The sequence below is a fragment of the Canis aureus genome, chromosome 10 (genome assembly GCF_053574225.1).
Source record: "Canis aureus isolate CA01 chromosome 10, VMU_Caureus_v.1.0, whole genome shotgun sequence".
Taxonomy (NCBI): domain Eukaryota; kingdom Metazoa; phylum Chordata; class Mammalia; order Carnivora; family Canidae; genus Canis; species Canis aureus.
In genome coordinates, this window is record NC_135620.1 from 73,279,798 (window position 1) to 73,297,614 (window position 17,817).

At 51.4% G+C, this 17,817-nt stretch overlaps 2 long non-coding RNA genes across 5 annotated transcripts; one reads left to right on the top strand and one right to left on the bottom strand.

The window, feature by feature from the left end:
• Positions 1-3,900: 3,900 nt before the first annotated feature.
• LOC144322736 (uncharacterized) lies at positions 3,901-6,564 on the bottom strand. Its single transcript, XR_013388376.1, has 2 exons — positions 6,428-6,564; positions 3,901-4,650 (listed from the first exon to the last, which is right to left on the bottom strand). It is a non-coding gene; the product is annotated as an uncharacterized LOC144322736 (long non-coding RNA).
• On the top strand, positions 4,737-10,129 carry LOC144322734 (uncharacterized). 4 transcript variants are annotated; one of them, XR_013388375.1, is made up of 5 exons: positions 4,737-4,868; positions 7,229-7,301; positions 7,717-7,861; positions 8,106-8,206; positions 9,875-10,129. It is a non-coding gene; the product is annotated as an uncharacterized LOC144322734 (long non-coding RNA). The 4 variants fall into 4 exon arrangements; XR_013388372.1 differs by having other exon boundaries at positions 8,106-8,174; XR_013388374.1 differs by lacking the exon at positions 8,106-8,206.
• The last annotated feature ends 7,688 nt before the right edge of the window (positions 10,130-17,817 follow it).

Below are 17,817 nucleotides of genomic sequence, written 5' to 3' on the forward strand. Positions count from 1 at the left end.
TGGGGCTCGAAGTAGTCAGGACAGTCTCCCTGGAGGTGAAGGGTCCGAGGTGGGCCCCAGGAAGAGAGGACGAGAGATGAGTATCTGTATGCAAATACGTCCGCACATATACATCTGCTTCATATGCATTTAAACCTTAAATTGACTTTCACTTGCCTTCCACTTTGGTTTCCATGGTAACCCTGGCCACTTATATTTCTTTTAACCTCCTTTTCTTTGTTTCAGGATGAGGAGAGCTGCGTGAGGGTTAACCAGTCAGGGGAAGACAGGAGATTTTAAAGCAATTATTTGGATTTTTTTTTTTTTTAAGAAAACCGCCAACTTTGCAATTTAATGCAAACTGTGTCTGGTATATTTGCCCTGAAGGATGCTGTAGGGAGAAACAGGAGCCAGAATCCTTTTCGTCCCCTCCTCCCTGACTTCTATTATTACCGTGCACTTACTGCTAATACAGCATCTAAACTTGCAATCTTGGTAACTATGGCAATAAAATGGGTGAGACTCCCTTCCATTATGACTTGAATTGTTAGGGCTTTGCCAAGAGCACGTGCGTTTGCACAGAAGAGGGGGTGTCGCACTCTAGGGAAAACAGTTTTCTCCCACTCTCTGCAGGGAGTTGGAGACTGTTGTCTATCAGTCCACGTTTACATGAAGAATTATCACCATGCCTGTGTCAGAGGATGCAGGCCCCATACTGACGCGGTGCAGTGTACATCCGGAGCGCACACAGCCCCCCTGTGCACAGCCTGTAGAGCCAGGGAGCCAGGGCTGCCCCGAGCCTGGAAGAGATCACCAGCCAGAAACTAGAAGGACTTGATCCAGGCGCCAGAAAATTTTCTCTGTAAAGGGCCAAACAGTAAGTATCTCCGGTTTTGTGGGCCACACTACCTTGGCTACAACTATTGAACCCTGCCCTTGAACGGCTGCCCCAAAGCAGCTGCTGGCAAAAGGTAAATAATAAATGGACAGTCGCGCTCTGATGCAATTTTACTTGTGGACACCGAAATCCCCATTTCAGATACTTTTCACAGGTCACGAAGTATTCTTCTTCTCTTGATCTTTTTTCTCCCCCCCTTGTATTTAAAAATGCAGAACAAACAGAAGCACACCTGTGAGAACAGGGCCTGGGAACTTTCAAGAGCCATCTCATTGCAGTGATCCAAGGTCTGCAAGAATTCATTGGGCAAGGTCCTAACACACCCCAGCTCCCCGCCCGATGCTCCTAATGTCTGGCTTGCCTTCCACCTAGACCTAAAATGACCTAAGTGCACACAGTTACCGACCGTCTTAGGGCTCAGTCCCCAGCTGAGGCCCTGGAAGAGCCTGGAGCATCTGGGGCAGCCTCTGCTTCCTTTGGCCTGTGCTGGTGCTGAGGGATTAGCGCCAAAGGCCACAGGCTTCCTTCACAGGCCAGCTAGTCTCAACGCGCCCAACTGCATCCCCTCTAGGTCCTTTGAACAGAGGTTCTGGGAACCTGAGATGCTCAGGAGGGAGAGGAGAATGCTCCAGTGCTCCTGGGCGGGGGGGGGGGGGGGGGGGGGTCACTGGCTTCTAATCTCCCAGGAGCCAGGGGACTTTAATTATCCGGGATACTCCTGGAGGGAAAAACTAGGAACAGTGAGAGGAATTTTCGAGGCATTTTCTCTCTTACAGGTCTTACTCTAGGCTGCTACATAAATACACCTTGTGCCACAGGCAGCTGTGATATAGTGGGGGGGCGGGGAGCTGGAGAGGTCTCGGGTCCTGGATTCAGGGCTTAGCCTCTGTGACTGTGATGCTCCCTCCCTTCCAGCTGGAACGAAGTGGCTCCCTGGCAGTGGGGAATGTAAAGTCCAGCAACAGCTGGCCTCCATTCTCTTGTGTGACCTTGGGAGCCCCCCGGGTGGGGGATGCTTTCCCTGGGCCTTCTCTGCCCATCTGTGTCCCGGGAGCAGCAGTCATCTGCAGCAACAGAGACCACCGACCATCGCCCTTTCTGCTCTGCTCCCAAGGAATAGGCACATCTGTTTGTTGGATCCATTACTTTGCAAACTTTTAAGGGATATTTTCCCCTCCCTGCCGGGCCCTAGGAGATTAGGGCAGCTCTTCCTTTGGAAAGAACATTAGCCAGGCCCTGTGCTAAGCAAATGCATTCAGCTTCTCCCTATCTGATTTCTCTTTTTCTCATTTGTCAGCAAAGGAGAAACCTCCCAGCTATTAATCAAACTCCTGGCTGTGGATAGCTTTAATTGCAGAAACCACTGCTGGATGAGGGATGCTCAACTTTTCCAAAGAAAGCCGTCTGCCTAGTGCAGAAGAGAAACAATTAATTACCTGCTCCTCCTGTCCCCAACAGAGATGCAGATGAACTAACAATATTGCTCCTGGCATCAGGTCCTCCCTTCCCCAGGTGGAGGCAAGCTAATGCAAACTCAGACAACACTCATGAAAGTGTAATGCCCAAGTAGAGGTCTAGCTAGAAGGCTCTGGTGGGACCAAAGTTTTGCCTCTCCCTGGCGTCTGTACTTGAAGACGGATACAGACAAGCTCTGGGTCTTCTTGAAGAGAGTGATTGGGGACGTCGGCATGCTTGAAAATCATATCCTCCGAGGAAGGATCTAGTGTGTCGGGGATATTGAATTCGGAGAAGAAAAAATTAAGGTGGAGGGTAAGGGGGGGGTGCAACTTAAAAAAATAATAGCCGGGCAAAGAGAGATCAGACTAAATTTGTATAGTCCAGTAGACAGACTGGAATTGTGGGTGGCATTTACGGTTTCACGTAAGAAGAAGAAGCCCGTGTGCTTCTGGAAAGATCTGTCCCCCAAAGGTACTCAGGTTCTCCTCTCTCTAGGTGTGTAAGAACCATTAAGGGCGTGCTAAGACAATCCTTGTCTAGTTTAGGAGGTGTAGGCGGTAACCATCCTGGCTAGGTGACCACCCCGCCCTTGGGTCTTGCTTTACTAGTGCTTTTGTGTTTCACCTCCAAGTTTTCAGTGTTACAGACAACACAGAAGGAAGGGGGTGGGGGTGGAGGGAGAGCTGCACCCAAGGTCCTAGTCAGTTCGAAGCAAAGGCTTGCGCTCAAGAACTGGGGGCTAATGTTGGAATTTCTTTTTTATTATTTTTATTATTTTTAATAATAAATTTATTTTTTATTGGTGTTCAATTTGCCAACATACAGAATAACACCCAGTGCTCATCCCGTCAAGTGCCCCCCTCAGTGTCCGTCACCCATTCACCCCCAGCCCCCGCCCTCCTCCCCTTCCTTTTTGAACTCGGCCACAGTAACTTCTTGCAAGATACATCCACGAAGGCAAAAGAAACAAAAGCAAAAATGAACTATTGGGACTTCATCAAGATAAGAAGTTGCTGCACAGCAAAGGATACAGTCAACAAAACTCAAAGACAACCTACAGAATGGGAGAAGATATTTGCAAATGATGTATCAGATAAAGGGCTAGTTTCCAAGATCTATAAAGAACTTCTTAAACTCAACACCAAAGAAACAAACAATCCAATCATGAAATGGGCAAAAGACATGAAGAGAAATCTCACAGAGGAAGACATAGACATGGCCAACAAGCACATGAGAAAATGCTCTGCATCACTTGCCATCAGGGAAATACAAATCAAAACCACAATGAGATCCCACCTCACCCCAGTGAGAACGGGGAAAATTAACAAGGCAGGAAACCACAAATGTTGGAGAGGATGTGGAGAAAGGGGAACCCTCCTGCACTGTTGGTGGGAATGGGAACTGGGGCAGCCACTCTGGAAAACTGTGTGGAGGTTCCTCAAAGAGTTAAAAGTGGAATTTCTTTTTAAATCGATTTCCATGGGTGACGGGCACTGGGTGTTATTCTGTATGTTAGTAAATTGAACACCAATAAAAATAAATAAATTTAAAAAAAAATAAATAAATAAATCGATTTCCACACAGACATGGATCTGGTGTTCTCTTCGAAGCTGGTGCTGGAACTCCACTGGTTTTCTCCACATCCCCAACACGTAGCCGCTGCCCGGACCGGGGAGCTGCTTAAGGCCTGGTGGAAAACCTTTGGAGGCCGATTCAAACTGGCACTTCTGCTGAGTGCTGGTGGCTCTGTGACACAGTTATGAGAAGAATGAACCTGAGGCCCCTGGAGCTCAGCGGCGAGCGCCTGCCTCGGCTCAGGGCATGACCCCAGGGTCCCCGGATCAGAGTCCCGCATCAGGCTCCCCTGCTTCTCCCTCTGCCAGTGTCTCTGCCTCTCTGTGTGTGTCTTTCATGAATAAATAACTAAAATCTTAAAAAAAAGAATGAACGTGACATTGACTGACCTGGGTCTAGAGCTTAGTTCTTTGTTTAGTACGTAAGTGAACTCAGGCAGAAATTCCCAGGGCCTCAGTTTCCCCATCTGTGAAACACGAGTGTCTTCATACACTGTGTCTGCGTAGAGGTGCCCGTGTCTTTAAAATACTAGCTCGGATCCTCTCGCAGTCAGGGTTGTCTTTACTCCATCAGTGCGTTCCTCTGTCTGGTTACAGGCGTGCAGGCAGAGTGGCTGGTGAAAAGCTCCCCCCGCCCCCGCGTGTCCGAATCCAGGCCTTTGCACCAAGCCTGTGAGTTGGGTAGAGTGCCCCAAGCCTCTGAGCTTTGTTTTCCAGTCTGTGATGGAAGCAAAGTGCAACCTGTGTTGGAAGAGTCATCAGTGATGCTGGGGAAGTGCTTAGCAGGGAGCCTCGTAGGGGCTGCATCATTCTCATATTTAGTTGCGAATCTGCAAAACTACCAAGGAGGAAGAGGAAATGCGCGGCTGACTCTTAGAAGGTGGTGGTTTTCCCTCCTCAGTCGCCTGGGCTGGGTTTCCCTCAGTTCCAGGTCAGCTAGAGGCGCCACCTTCCCCAAGGTCAGGCTCAGGGCTCTGGGTGGGGAGGGTGATGGGGGGAGGTGGGGTGATGGGGGGAGTGGGGGTGATGGGGTGTGGGGGTGATGGGGGGAGTGGGGGGATGATGGGGGTGGGGGGTGATGGGGGATGTGGGGATGATGGGGTGTGGGGGTGATGGAGTGGGGGGATGATGGGTGGGGGTATGATGGGGGATGTGGGGGTGATGGGGGTGGGGGGATGATGGGGGGTGGGGGGTTATGGGGGAGTGGGGGGATGATGGGGGGTGGGGGATGTGGGGGTGAAGGGGGCGGGGCGGGGTGGGCGTGGGGGGTCCCAGGCAGCCCCTCAGGCTCTCAGCATCTTCAGTCGCTTGAGCTATTATTCTTCCCCACCACACCCCCCTCCTTTTTCTTTCTTTACTTGAAGTATTTTTCAGCGTGTTTGGGGGGTTTTAACATTATTTCTAAAAATCTTGCTGTGCTTTCTTCTCGTGCGTCTATCAGGCTTTCTCAACAGCTTCAAACGGAAAACTTTGAAGTCAGTGAACTTAAAAGGAGAACTGGCAACCGCGCCCGTGGCCCGCAGTCCCCAGGGCCGCCCGCAGTAACCGCGCCAGCTCGGCCGCGCCGCCGGGCCAGGGCGCTGCTCCCCCTCCGGGATGCGCGGGCGGGGGGCTGGGGGCACCGGGGGGCACCGGGGGGCCCGGGGGCAGGAGACGGCGGGGGCCAGCCTGGGGCGCAGGGACCCCCCCCGGGATGCGCGGGGACCCGGGGGCCCGGGAGGGGGGACGGGGGGACGGGACCCGGGGATCAGGGCGGCGAGCGCGGGGCGGGGCTGCGGGGGACCGGGCAGCCCGAGGGTCCCCGCTGGCGCCCGGAGCCCCCGTGAGGCCGGCGTCGCGCAGGGTCCCCGTGAGCCGCGGGCCTGGGAAGGACCCCGCCCCCTGCACCCCCTGCACCCCGCCCCCTGCACCCCCTGCATCCCCTGCACCTCGCCCCCTGCACCCCCTGCACCCCGCCCCCTGCACCCCCTGCATCCCCTGCACCCCGCCCCCTGCACCCCCTGCACTCCCTGCATCCCCTGCACCTCGCCCCCTGCACCCCCTGCACCCCCGCCCCTCCGCTCCCCGGAGAAGGCGGCGGCTCGGGCTCGCTGGGGGCATAAAGGCCCCGAGACTGAGGACTGGGGGCGCTGCTCTGGGCGCGTCCATCCCCGTAGTAGCGCAGGTCGCGGCCCGGCTCCCGGCGCTGGGGGAGGGGGCGGGGGGGGGGAGGGAGATGCTGCTGGAAGCCAGAGTCGCTCCTCCAGCTCTGGGATAGGAGCCCGCCCTCCCCCTCCCCCCTCTCCCCCCTCCCTCTCTCCCTCTCCTCTCTCTCTCTCCCCCTCTCCCTTCCTCTCCTTCCCTCTCTCCCCACCCTCTCCCTCTCCCTCTCCCCCTCCCCCTCCCTCTCCCTCCTCCCTCTCTCTCCCCCTCTCCCTCTCTTTCCCCATCTCTCCTCCCCTCTCTCCCTCTCCTTCTCTCCTTCTCTCCCTCTCTCCCTCCCCCCTCCCTCCCCCCTCACTCAGTGACTCCGTCTGACCTGGGGACTCCCGGGGGAAGAAAGAACCCCCGGATAGGAGCGGAGTTCCGACCCGGTTCGGGCCTGCAAGGGGGCTGGGACCCGAGAAGGGGGTGCTGCGGGCCCTTGCGTCGCGGGTGCGGGTGCCCGGAGGGGGGTCCGCGCCGGGAGGGGCAGGGCACGCGGGGGGGGGGGCGGGGGGCTGTGAAGGGGGGCCCTGGGCCCAGGGCAGCCCGCCTCGCCCTCAGCTCCGGAAGGCCGACCTCTGCCTGGGCTTGCTCCGGTTTCGGTTTCTTCCTTGCCCCACAGATGCTTTTGTTTTCTTTTTTAAGATTTTACTTATTTTTTCACGAGAGACCCCGAGAGAGAGGCCGAGACCCAGGCCTAGGGAGAAGCAGGCTCCCTGCAGGGCCGGCGAGGACTCGATCCCGGGACCCAGGGGTCACCACCTGAGCCCAAGGCAGATGCCCAAGGGCTGAGCCCCCCAGGGCTCCCCAGAGCTGAATTTTCCACAGACCTGGCCCGGCCTGGCCCGCACTTCGCTGTGCAGCGGCTCCTTCCCGGTGCAGTCCTTAGTAGGATTCTGACAAGTGCTTTCCCACCCCCAACTCTGCAAAGTCCTCCCCGTCTGGGTGCAGGCAACTGTTGGCTTTAGGGCCCTGGTTCCACCTCCAGGACCCCCGGAGCCATCACCCACATCATACCGGGCCGGCAACAAAACCTCAGGACTCCTTGGGTGAATGGATGTGGGCCTGGAGGGGCGGCCCAGGGGGGCCTTCCCAGAGCCGCAGCCCTCCAGGACAGGCCTGTTCTCCCCTCCAGGGAGAGAGGGAACCGAGAGACCCCCGTGAACTCCCAAGGCGACCTGGCGAGTGGGGAAGCCAGAGCCCAGCAGGTGGGTCTTCTGACCGCGTGGATGCTCCGTCCACACCTGGTGACTCGGTGCCCTCCGAGTCCCCACACCTCTCGGCGGCGCCTTCCCGAATAGAACTGCATCTCTTACGCCCCCCGCCCCAAGTTCAGGTGCCCCAAGCCTTCTGGGCTGTGACAGGCACCGCTCAGCGCCCTGTGATGGTCCTTCCCGTGCTCACGCACAGCACCCAAGGTGCTGGCCGCCCAGACCTTATTCCCTTTGCTGGGAGGAAACTGAATTACTGATGTGGGCTCGGGGGCCTGCGTTCCAGAAGGACCCAGACACCCAGGGTCTTTGTGTCTCCCTGGCCCAGCAGAGAAAAGCTAAATTGCATTTGAAAGCCCTACAAGGGGGACGTTAATTGAGGCATAAAAGCGTGTGTCTTTGACCTTCCCAGGACCTGTGGTTCTCCCCTTATCTGGGGCCTGTTCCTGCTGACACGGGTCGGGTCGCAGCCTCCTGCTTTGCACCGTCACCGAGGCTCCGGCTCCGGGTCTCCCTGCTCCACAGTGGGCCTGTGCGCTCAGCTCGCCAGTGTTTCTGTGAGCATTTCTGAGCCTCCTTCCTGGGACTCCCCAGGCCCGGAATAATTTCTCATATCTGTCCCAAGTCCCAGTCTCAACGACAGGACTCGCTGACTTCACGGTGGGATTTGGGGATTTTGTAGGAAGCCTTGTCCACTCACTCACTCACTCACTCACTCATTTGTTCACTTTTAATTTCTCAGTCCCTCACTCATCCGTGCACTTCTCCAGCCTTTCACTTACGTTTTGGTCCCATTTCCAGGCATTTGTTGATTGAGCCAAAGAGGACTGACTACGTGTGACATAAGTTGGATCTAGTCACTGTGGAAGCGTAAGGACTCCTGCATGCACGGAGCTGTTTGAGTTAGTGAAAATGGCTGGAGGGAGCCCGTGCAGTGGCCTAAAATCCCTGTAACGTTGCATTTTCCAGAGAAGTGTTCATCCAGGGTTGTTTGAAGGTCTAGGGCTATATTTAGTGAGCAAGTCAGCTCAGTTAAAAGTTAGTTTTGGGAGTGAAAGAAAGACCTGAGTTCAGACGTCAGCTTTGCCACTAACCAGTGATAGGACTCTGGGCTAAGTACTTAAACTGCTCTGAGCCTCACTGTCTTCATTTTTATTTTTTTATTTTATTTTATTTTATTTTATTTTATTTTATTTTATTTTATTTATTTATTTTAATTCTTTTAATTAATTTAGCTGTCTTTATTTTTATTATTTTTTTCATTTTCAGTGAATTTACTTATTTATTTTTTTATTGTTCAATTTGCCAACATATAGCATAACACCCAGTGCTCATCCCATCAAGTGCCCCCCTCAGTGCCTGTCACCCAGTCACCCCCACTCCCCGCCCTCCTCCCCTTCCACCACCCCTTCCTTGTTTGTTTCCCAGAGTTAGGAGTCTCTTATGTTCTGTGTCCCTTTCTGATATTTCCCACTCATTTTCTCTCCTTTCCCCTTTATTCCCTTTCACTATTTTTTATATTCCCCAAATGAATGAGACCATATAATGTTTGTCCTTCTCCTATTGACTTACCTCACTCAGCATAATACCCTCCAGTTCCATCCACGTTGAAGCAAATGGTGGGTATTTGTCGTTTCTAATGGCTGAGGAATATTCCATTGTATACATAGACCACAGCTTCTCTATCCATCATTTCTTGATGGACACCGAGGCCCCTTCCACAGTTTGGCTATTGTGGCCATTGCTGCTAGAAACATCGGGGTGCAGGTGTCCCAGCGTTTCACTGCATCTGTATCTTTGGGGTAAATCCCCAACAGTGCAATTGGTGGGTCCTAGGGCAGGTCTATTTTTGACTCTTTGAGGAACCTCCACACAGTTTTCCAGAGTGGCTGCACCAGGTCACATTCCCACCAACAGTGCAGGAGGGTCCCCTTTCTCCACATCCCCTCCAACATTTGTGGTTTCCTGCCTTGTTAATTTTCCCCATTCTCACTGGTGTGAGGTGGGATCTCATCGTGGTTTTGATTTGTATTTCCCTGATGGCAAGTGATGCAGAACATGTTCTCATGTGCATGTTGGCCATGTCTGTGTCTTCCTCGGTGAGATTTCTGTTCATGTCTTTTGCCCATTTCATGATGGATTGTTTGTTTCTTTGCTGTTGAGTTTAAGAAGTTCTTTATAGATCTTGGAAACTAGCCCTTTATCTGATACGTCATTTGCAAATATCTCCTCCCATCCTGTAGGTTGTCTTGTAGTTTTGCTGACTGTATCCTTTGCTGTGCAGCAGCTTCTTATCTTGATGAAGTCCCAATAGTTCATTTTTGCTTTTGTTTCTTTTGCCTTCGTGGATGTATCTTGCCAGAAGTTACTGTGGCCGAGTTCAAAAAGGGTGTTGCCTGTGTTCTCCTCTAGGATTTTGATGGAATCTTGTCTCACATTTAGATCTTTCATCCATTTTGAGTTTATCTTTGTGTATGATGCAAGAGAGTGGTCTAGTTTCATTCCTCTGCATGTGGATGTCCAATTTTCCCAGCACCATTTATTGAAGAGACTGTCTTTATTTTTAAAAGAGAGGTCCTGATATCTACCTGGGAAAAGAGAAGACGTGTGGACGTACCCACACGGATCCTGGCACACCACCGTTGGCGCTGGCATTATTACTACTGCCCACGATGAAGGCGGGTTTGGACCACCAGACAGCATTGCTGATGGGTCCCTGTGTCCTCTGCGGAATCACAGATACTCTGATGGTCTCATAAGAAACAAGCTGAAAAATGGGCCTTCCTTGAGGAAGCCGGCAGCATAGAATAAAATGAAACCGCTGATGCTTTAGACTTTCCTTTCACCACCTCCTGGGGGGCGGGGGGAAGGACTGGAGGCCCCTGTGTGTGGGACAGCAGGAGTGACATCAGGGAGAGTGAGAGACACAGGCGAAAAGTGGGCATGATGGCAGCAACACGGCCAGCTCAGGAATGCCTGAACTTCCCTGCCTCCATCTGGGGATGCCTCCCCTGTTGAAAGCACCCATCCATTCCTGTATCTATTTGCAACACGGTTCTGTTTGGCGTGCTAAGTTCTGGATGGGTTTCTGAAGAGCCACTGCCACTGCACTTCTAAGGTAGTCTTCATATGATTGTTCTCTTTTTCCCACCTTGCCTTGCAGTGGCTTTGCTCTATTCAGAGCACCTCTTGCTCGGAAATCCCATAGTAAAACAGATATGGGGTCTGTTGCAGTTGAAATTGGGGTCAGCTTATGGAGCCTGTCCATTCAGCGCCCCCCTGGCCCTGTCCTGTCCTCCTATCCTAGGTAGGCTTGCGGGGGTTCTGGAGCACCCCTTTAGTTTAGGGACTGAAGATTCAAGACCTCACGTGGCTATTGCCAATGTGCAACCCTATTTTACCAGAGGATGAAATAATAACCATTTGCACCAACATGCTCAAAACCCAGGATGGGGAAATTTATCAATCCCATAAACAGGCCAGTTTTGATGGCAAGAGTGGGATACAGGGTGGTGGTGGCAGAGGGAAGGCCTGGGGGGGATGTGTTCACACCTCTTACATCACGGAGTCGTCAGAGCAGCCTGCGAGGTCAGGGGAGCAACCTGGTCACTAGCAAGGCATCCCTTGTGACTCTGGGGAGTCCCTCGGCTGAGAAGTGACCAGGCTGAGATTGGAGTTCAGGTCCTCGGACTGTCTTTCCCGTGGGCACTGCGGGGCTTCCCAGGTCTCTTCCCTCACCTCGAGTGCTGTGTCAGCTGCCCCTTTTGCATCGAGCGTGGGGAAGGGTGCGTGACCCCGAGAATGTACCGCGCACCCACCCAAACGGCCACTTGCCTTTCCCTTTCTGCCTATCATCCCTTTATCGTCATCAGTGGCTGATAGATCTCTGGGTGTTTCAGGGAGATAAATGATCCCTCAGATCTCCCAATAGAGATGTCTCCTCTTGGGAGAAAAGCTTACAACATCCCTCCTAGATGCCAGTGGCCAGAGGATCCAGAGGCTGTGCCCTCCCCCTCCCTCAGCCTTCATGGGCCAGGCTGACCTAGACAGAGCAGAGGGCGGCCGAAGGGAGGACCTGGGGACTCAGGGGCAGCACCTTCCTGGCCACCTACAACTAAGGTGAGTGCCGGGAAGAAGAGGGATTCACCTCCCAAAGCCAATCTCCGTCTCTTTCCTTTGAATCTTCCCCTTCAAGTGAGAAAAGAGGCTGTACCAGGATTTGGGGACAGTTAGGGTTCCCCTGTAGCCAACTGGGCCAGCCAGTCCCTCCAAGTGTGTGTAAACGTGCACAGGGTGGAATGGAGTTTCTCACTTGGGCTTGGAAGGACGTGGAAACCCTGAGGAGAAGGAGCCACCCGTGATGGAAGTGCTCCTTGTGTCTCATTTGACCCTCACAATGATCCTCTCAGGCGAGACAGAGATAATCACCCCATTCTACAGAGGGGGGACCCGAGGCTCAAAATGGCCATGTGCCTTGCCTGAAAGCAAGGTGGCGGAGCCAACACTTCTATGTAATTCTCCCGACTTGAAAGTAGGAATATTGCTAAACTCACCAAAGCTTAATTTTGGAGAGTATTTATCTCCATGGTGATGCCACTGAGTGTGCCCAGGATGGAGTTTGGAGGTCAAGTTGCTCACATGTTATTTCAGTGAAATCGTAATTGGACACTCCTTTTAGAAGGAATAAGAGCATTTCTTCTCAAGTTAACAGCCTCGTTTCCAACACTTGGTGTCAGTTTAATAAAGAAAAACACCGCAAGACGATACAAGTATTTTGGGAAAGACCATGGCCATGTTTACGCAGAGCAAAACTTAAAATTCTCAGGGACACCTAAGACGGCAAAATTTCCTGGGGCACTAGTATCTTCTACGACAATCTTCTGATCGTGAGGAGGATCTCAGTAAGCTAAAGGGTGGGCTGGGAATGGAGGAAGGATACGGGAGAAGAGCGAAGGGGTCTCAGATGGTGAGGAATGGTGCTCACCAAGCTCAGCTGCCACTTCCTAACCACTTTGCAGGAGTGTATTCTGTTAGCGTGGTGCGGCCTGAGTTCTGGAAGAATTAAAGGCCCTTAGCCCCTCTCTTGTCCAGTCCCACCTGTAGACACCAGCTCCAGATTAGTCTCGAAGGATGGCTCTGGGCACAGCGCTAATGGCCCTGCTCGGACACACTCGTTGCCACCCCACCGCCCATGCCCGCTGGATAAAGTCAGAGCATCCTAGCCAAGGATTGAAGGCACCGGACATCTCGGCCCTAATGAACCTTTCCACCATTAACTCCTAGACCTGACATTCTTCCTCATGAGAAGCTGCTTTGTGTATTTCCCCTTCCCTTTCCAGCTTTCGCCCCTTTTACACCCCGTCATTCTTTTCTCCAGATTACCAGATCCTAGTCCGCCCTTGTGTTTGCCTCCACTCTCCAAACACCTGGGGCTACTGGAGGCTCACCTATAGCCTCAACCTCAGCCTATTTGATGCATCACAAAACACAGAGATGCGCAGCAGAGACTAAGTCAATCTGCATCTGACTAGGTTACTGAGCTGTTGGGCTCCTGCATATTCCTAAGGGGGAGAGGCGCTGACCTAGGGCTCCAGGTAGCATCCCTGAGGCCCTGTCTAAATGAGCACTGGGTGTTATTCTGTTGGCAAATTGAACACCAATAAAAAATAAATTTATTATTAAAAAAAGAAACAGTAAAAAAAAAAATAAAAATAAAAAATAAAATAAATAAATTACCTGCACGACGTGGCAATCCTGCAGGACTGATTTTTGCTTGGTGTCCTTGGGTCCTGCCTCCTCTTTTCACTGGACTAGGATTCCTTTTCTGGAACACCAGACTGCTGACTGGTTGGCAACAACTACCTGTGAGGTTTTCCCATACTGACTTCTCTTTGAACACCTCGTAGCTGAGCAGGACACTCTACCTCTGCACCCTGCCTCTCAATAAGGTTCATCATTTGGGTTTCCAACCCCTGGGTGGCTGCTAAGTCTCTGGATTCAGTAAGCTTTCCTGCTGGATTGGGATCTTGCTCACTTATCATTAGCCCAAATGCTGTCTCTTCCAGGAAGCCTCCTCTGACCTCCTCAGTTTCGGATGATTCTCCCTCTACCTCCTTGACAGAACTACCTTCCTGAAGTATGATTATGTGTGGTGGTGGGGTGGTCAACACTTGCAGAGGAAATGAAGGGTCCTACCTGTATAGTCAATTCCCATGGTACAAACATACCCCCTATGGCTGATTTCAAACCACCACCCTCCACCCTCGTTGGAACAGGTGTGTGCAACGGGCTCTTGCCAGCCAGCATGAACTGGCCCTAGCAAACTCTCATTCCGTGTGTCCTGTTGTCTTTCATTCTGTCCCCACTTGTGTTACAGCCACTCAATTTCTCTGATTCTTGAGCAGGACATGCTCTCCCACAGCTCTGGGCATTTGCAAATGCTGTTCCTCTCCCAGTCACGTTCTCTTGGTCCAGTGCCCCAAGCCCTTACCCTGTAGCTGCCTCACTTGCCCTAAGGCTCTAAGAGGCAGGGCTCAGTATGGTGTTCAGCTCCCCACCATATCCCCAGCCCCTAGCTCTGGGACGGACTCATAGTAAACTCTCAAAGCATGCCTGTTGACTATCCTATCATCTCTTACTGGATGACAACTTTTATCAGCATATTTCCTCTGAAGGATGGGTAGGCTTTTCCTTGATAAGTATTAGACATCAAGTGAACAACTGGATTTTCCTTTTTGCTTCAGCAGAAGGGATGCTCAAGCTGATTTTGCTGCTTAAATGTAATCATCTTTATATGCTAGCTAGCTCGACACTGCATGTCTAGCTCCAGTATTGTTTTTACATTAGTCTGGTCCTTTTATTTCGCTTTTATTTGTCAGTTTTTAAAAATTTCATTGCAGGCATTTTTGAAAGCTGCCTCAAATTTGCTGGGTTACAAAGTAGGATATAGACAGACATAACTCCTCGCTATAGTTTATTTGATCATTGAGCAGACACCCTTGCTCTGCCCTGAAGCAAGATCTCACACCACGCCTGGCAATGGGAAGGAGCAGAGAGAAAGGGTTGGGACTTGGGCTTTGGAATCATAGGGATCCGTGTTAGAGTCCTAGTTTGTCACCAGTTTGCAAAGTGACACCCGACAGGTTAATTGGCCTCTCTGATTTAAAGTTTCTTTATCTGTTACTTGGATGCAATAATGTATTCCTTACAGGGTGGTTATGGAGATTAAATTAAATAATGTGTGTAAAGTGCTTAGTACAGTTCCTAGCCCTTGGTGAGTGCTCCACAAATGATAGGTATAATTACAAATCCTGCTATTGAGAAAGACATGAGTCGTGGAAGAACCATAGCAGGGGTTTGGCAAAGGCCTGTTTATTTGCTGCAGCCCCTTCTGTCTTCCCCCATCCTTCTGATGCTACCCCTTCCCCCCCCCCACCTGTCTCTGAACATCACACACACACAAAAATACCGGTGTTTAGTCTCTGATTTGCTAAGAGTGCATCACTAATTCCCTCAGGGATAGTGCCTGGTTTAAATCCCCCCACTTTCATTTGCTGGGAGAGAAACTTTAATTCAGCACACTGAAGAAAATGCAGTTTGGTACATTTCATCAATTTATTGCCACCTCAATTTGCTCAATTTGTGCAGAGAGGAGAGGTAAAGGCATGGAAGGCAAGCTATAGAATGTTTAAGATTGTCCAGGACCCAAATACAGGCTCATTCAAGTCGGCTGATTTCAGTAGCAACACCTGCACATCTGTCCCTCCTCCCACTGACTGGCATGTGTGGCTTCCACTTGTCTACCTGGCGCACAGTGTCGGCCTCCTGGGGGTCCTAGAAAATGACACACGGTGAGCCCATTCTGTGGCTTTCCCAACCAACTATTTTGGCTGAATTCTACAAAGCTCCTGTGATCGCCTCAGACTCCCCTGTGAGTTTGCTGTGTGTTTATTCTCAGCGTCAGTCATCGAACACGAATGGAGGACCTGGTCTACGCAGGGTGCCGTCATAGGCAACATCTCACTCATCAGTGATGCATATCAGACTTTTATTCCAAATGCATTGATTTTCCTACAGTCCTTTAAAATGCCTGGGCTGCCCACGCTAACTTGCCTTTGGTCGTATCCTCCCCGTAGCTCGGAACGACTCCCATCCTCCTCCAAGAACAAAATCAAGACTTAGTCATTTTAGGTCCAATCGAGCCAACAATTAGGAATGACCTTTTTTTTTTTTTTTTTTTCATTCTTCCATCGATTCTTTCAGAGGATGTATGTTGTCTTGCTGTGCCACCTCTCTCACTGTAGAGCTATCCTATCTATACCATCTATTGCCGTGACAATCGCTTGACTCGGAAGGTCTTCGTGGGGTGTCAGAGCCCAGGCACAAACAGTTCACAAGTGGGGCCTGCAGTTTTGGGGTAATTTGGTAGCATGAATGGAACATGATCAGCCAACGGTGGGGGGAGAACTGGCATGTGGGATGGATGGCCTGGAGTCAGCTTCTGATTCAGATGCAGCAGTCAGGGCCAGCTAGGGGTAGACAGCAGACTGTGAGGACCTGCCCAATGCCTGGCTAAGTCTCTGTGGTGGAGGAAATGGACACAAATAAGGGACAGTGCTCAGCAGTTCTGGAAGAATCGGTGTGGATAATGTCCCACTGTCATAGAAGCTCTCTGATGTTCTGTGATCGACCTCCTAACCACCCCCCCAAACCTCCTACACTCTTCCTTCCTTCATTCTTTGTTATTCTGTGAGGTGCTGTGCTCTTGAACCCGCATCTGCCAATACTGAGATTGCTGGGCCATATCTTGAGCCTGGCAAGGCCATTCAAGTTTCCGTGGAATAAAATCATGACTGTATGGGGACGACAACGGCCTCCATCACCATCATCTTACTCAGCTTTGGCCGAGTCATTCTTTTTTGTTGTATTCCTGAATTTCACTTTCCTCATTTTAAAACGTGCACATATGAATATAAAACATTTGACGGGGGATCCCTGGGTGGCGCAGCGGTTTGGCACCTGACTTTGGCCCAGGGCGCGATCCTGGAGACCCGGGATCGAATCCCACGTCGGGCTCCCGGTGCATGGAGCCTGCTTCTCCCTCTGCCTATGTCTCTGCCTCTCTCTCTGTGTCTCTGTGACTATCATAAATAAATAAAAATTAAAAAATAAATAAAATAAAAAAATAATAAAACATTTGACGGGAACACAAGTGACGGCTAACAGCAGTTGACTCTGGAGAGAATACTCGAGGACCTGCAAAAATGTAGAATCACTTCCCTGGCTATTGCCTTTTAAATGGTTTGCATTTTAGCCTATTCTCACATTTGTGTAGTATCTCCTTCTATGTCCATGTACGGATACGCACACATGCATACGTGCATATGGGATTTTATCAGACTATAGTTACCACCTGTTATGTTCCAAATATTTAGTGTATAGTATGTTGACGCATCAAAGGATTTGCTTCCCCAGTAAACAGTGGCTCTCAGAGAGAAAGGATGGAGTCTCGGTCCCCGTGTCATCTGGGTTTCTCTGCAGCCTCACACAGGAGCTGGCATATGGCAAGTGTTAAATAGACATTCTTATCAAATTACTTTTATAGGGATCCCTGGGTGGCGCAGCAGTTTAGCGCCTGCCTTTGGCCCAGGGCGCGATCCTGGAGACCCGGGATCGAATCCCACGTCGGGCTCCTGGTGCATGGGGCCTGCTTCTCCCTCTGCATATGTCTCTGCCTCTCTCTCTCTCTCTCTCTCTCTCTCTGTGTGACTATCATAAATAAATTAAAAATAAAAATTAAAAAAAAATTACTTTTATAAGTATGTCCATCTGTAGAATAAAACGTTGGGCGAGACAGTAACCTTCTGAGATGGGCCTGCACAGCTTGGGAATCTGTATCACTCATGTACCACAAGGGTCTTCGCTCCCTGCGGCAAGATCACGCATCTCCGACTATCTTGTGCCGTAGCGCAGGCCGTCGGGGGGCACGGTCAGGGCGGCCAGAGCCACTCGGGCACCAGCAGCAGTCATGGTCAATCTAGATCCCGGGGAGAGACTCTTCTCTAGGTCTTCCAATGTTTGCTCTGGGTCAGGGCTTCTACGTGTCTGCAGCCAAAGATCAAGGCAAAACTCGGGGGTGGTATCTTGTTCCTGAAGAAGGCAGGTGGTAAGGGTGGAAGGTGTAGACTTCAGGGGAATTCGGATACACCAAGCCTTCCCTTGAGTCACAGAGTGGGAGTTGGTGCCGTGGGGGGCGACTTCCTCCTGAGCGCCAGGCTGTCAGCTTCCAGGCCTTTTTCTGGTGACATCTGCTCTAGCAGCCAGGAGCTGGGTCACAAGCTTCCTTCCTCTGCTGATTCCGTGTCGTGCAGTCCGGAGGCGATGAGGAAGAAGAACGAGGGAGGGAGAGTGTTGTGTACACAGAGTTTAAGTGATGTCTTCGGGGCTTGGGAAAAAATGTAATTCTGTTTGAGCAGTTTGCTGGCAGTTTTGCAACTCATCCCCCTGAATTAGG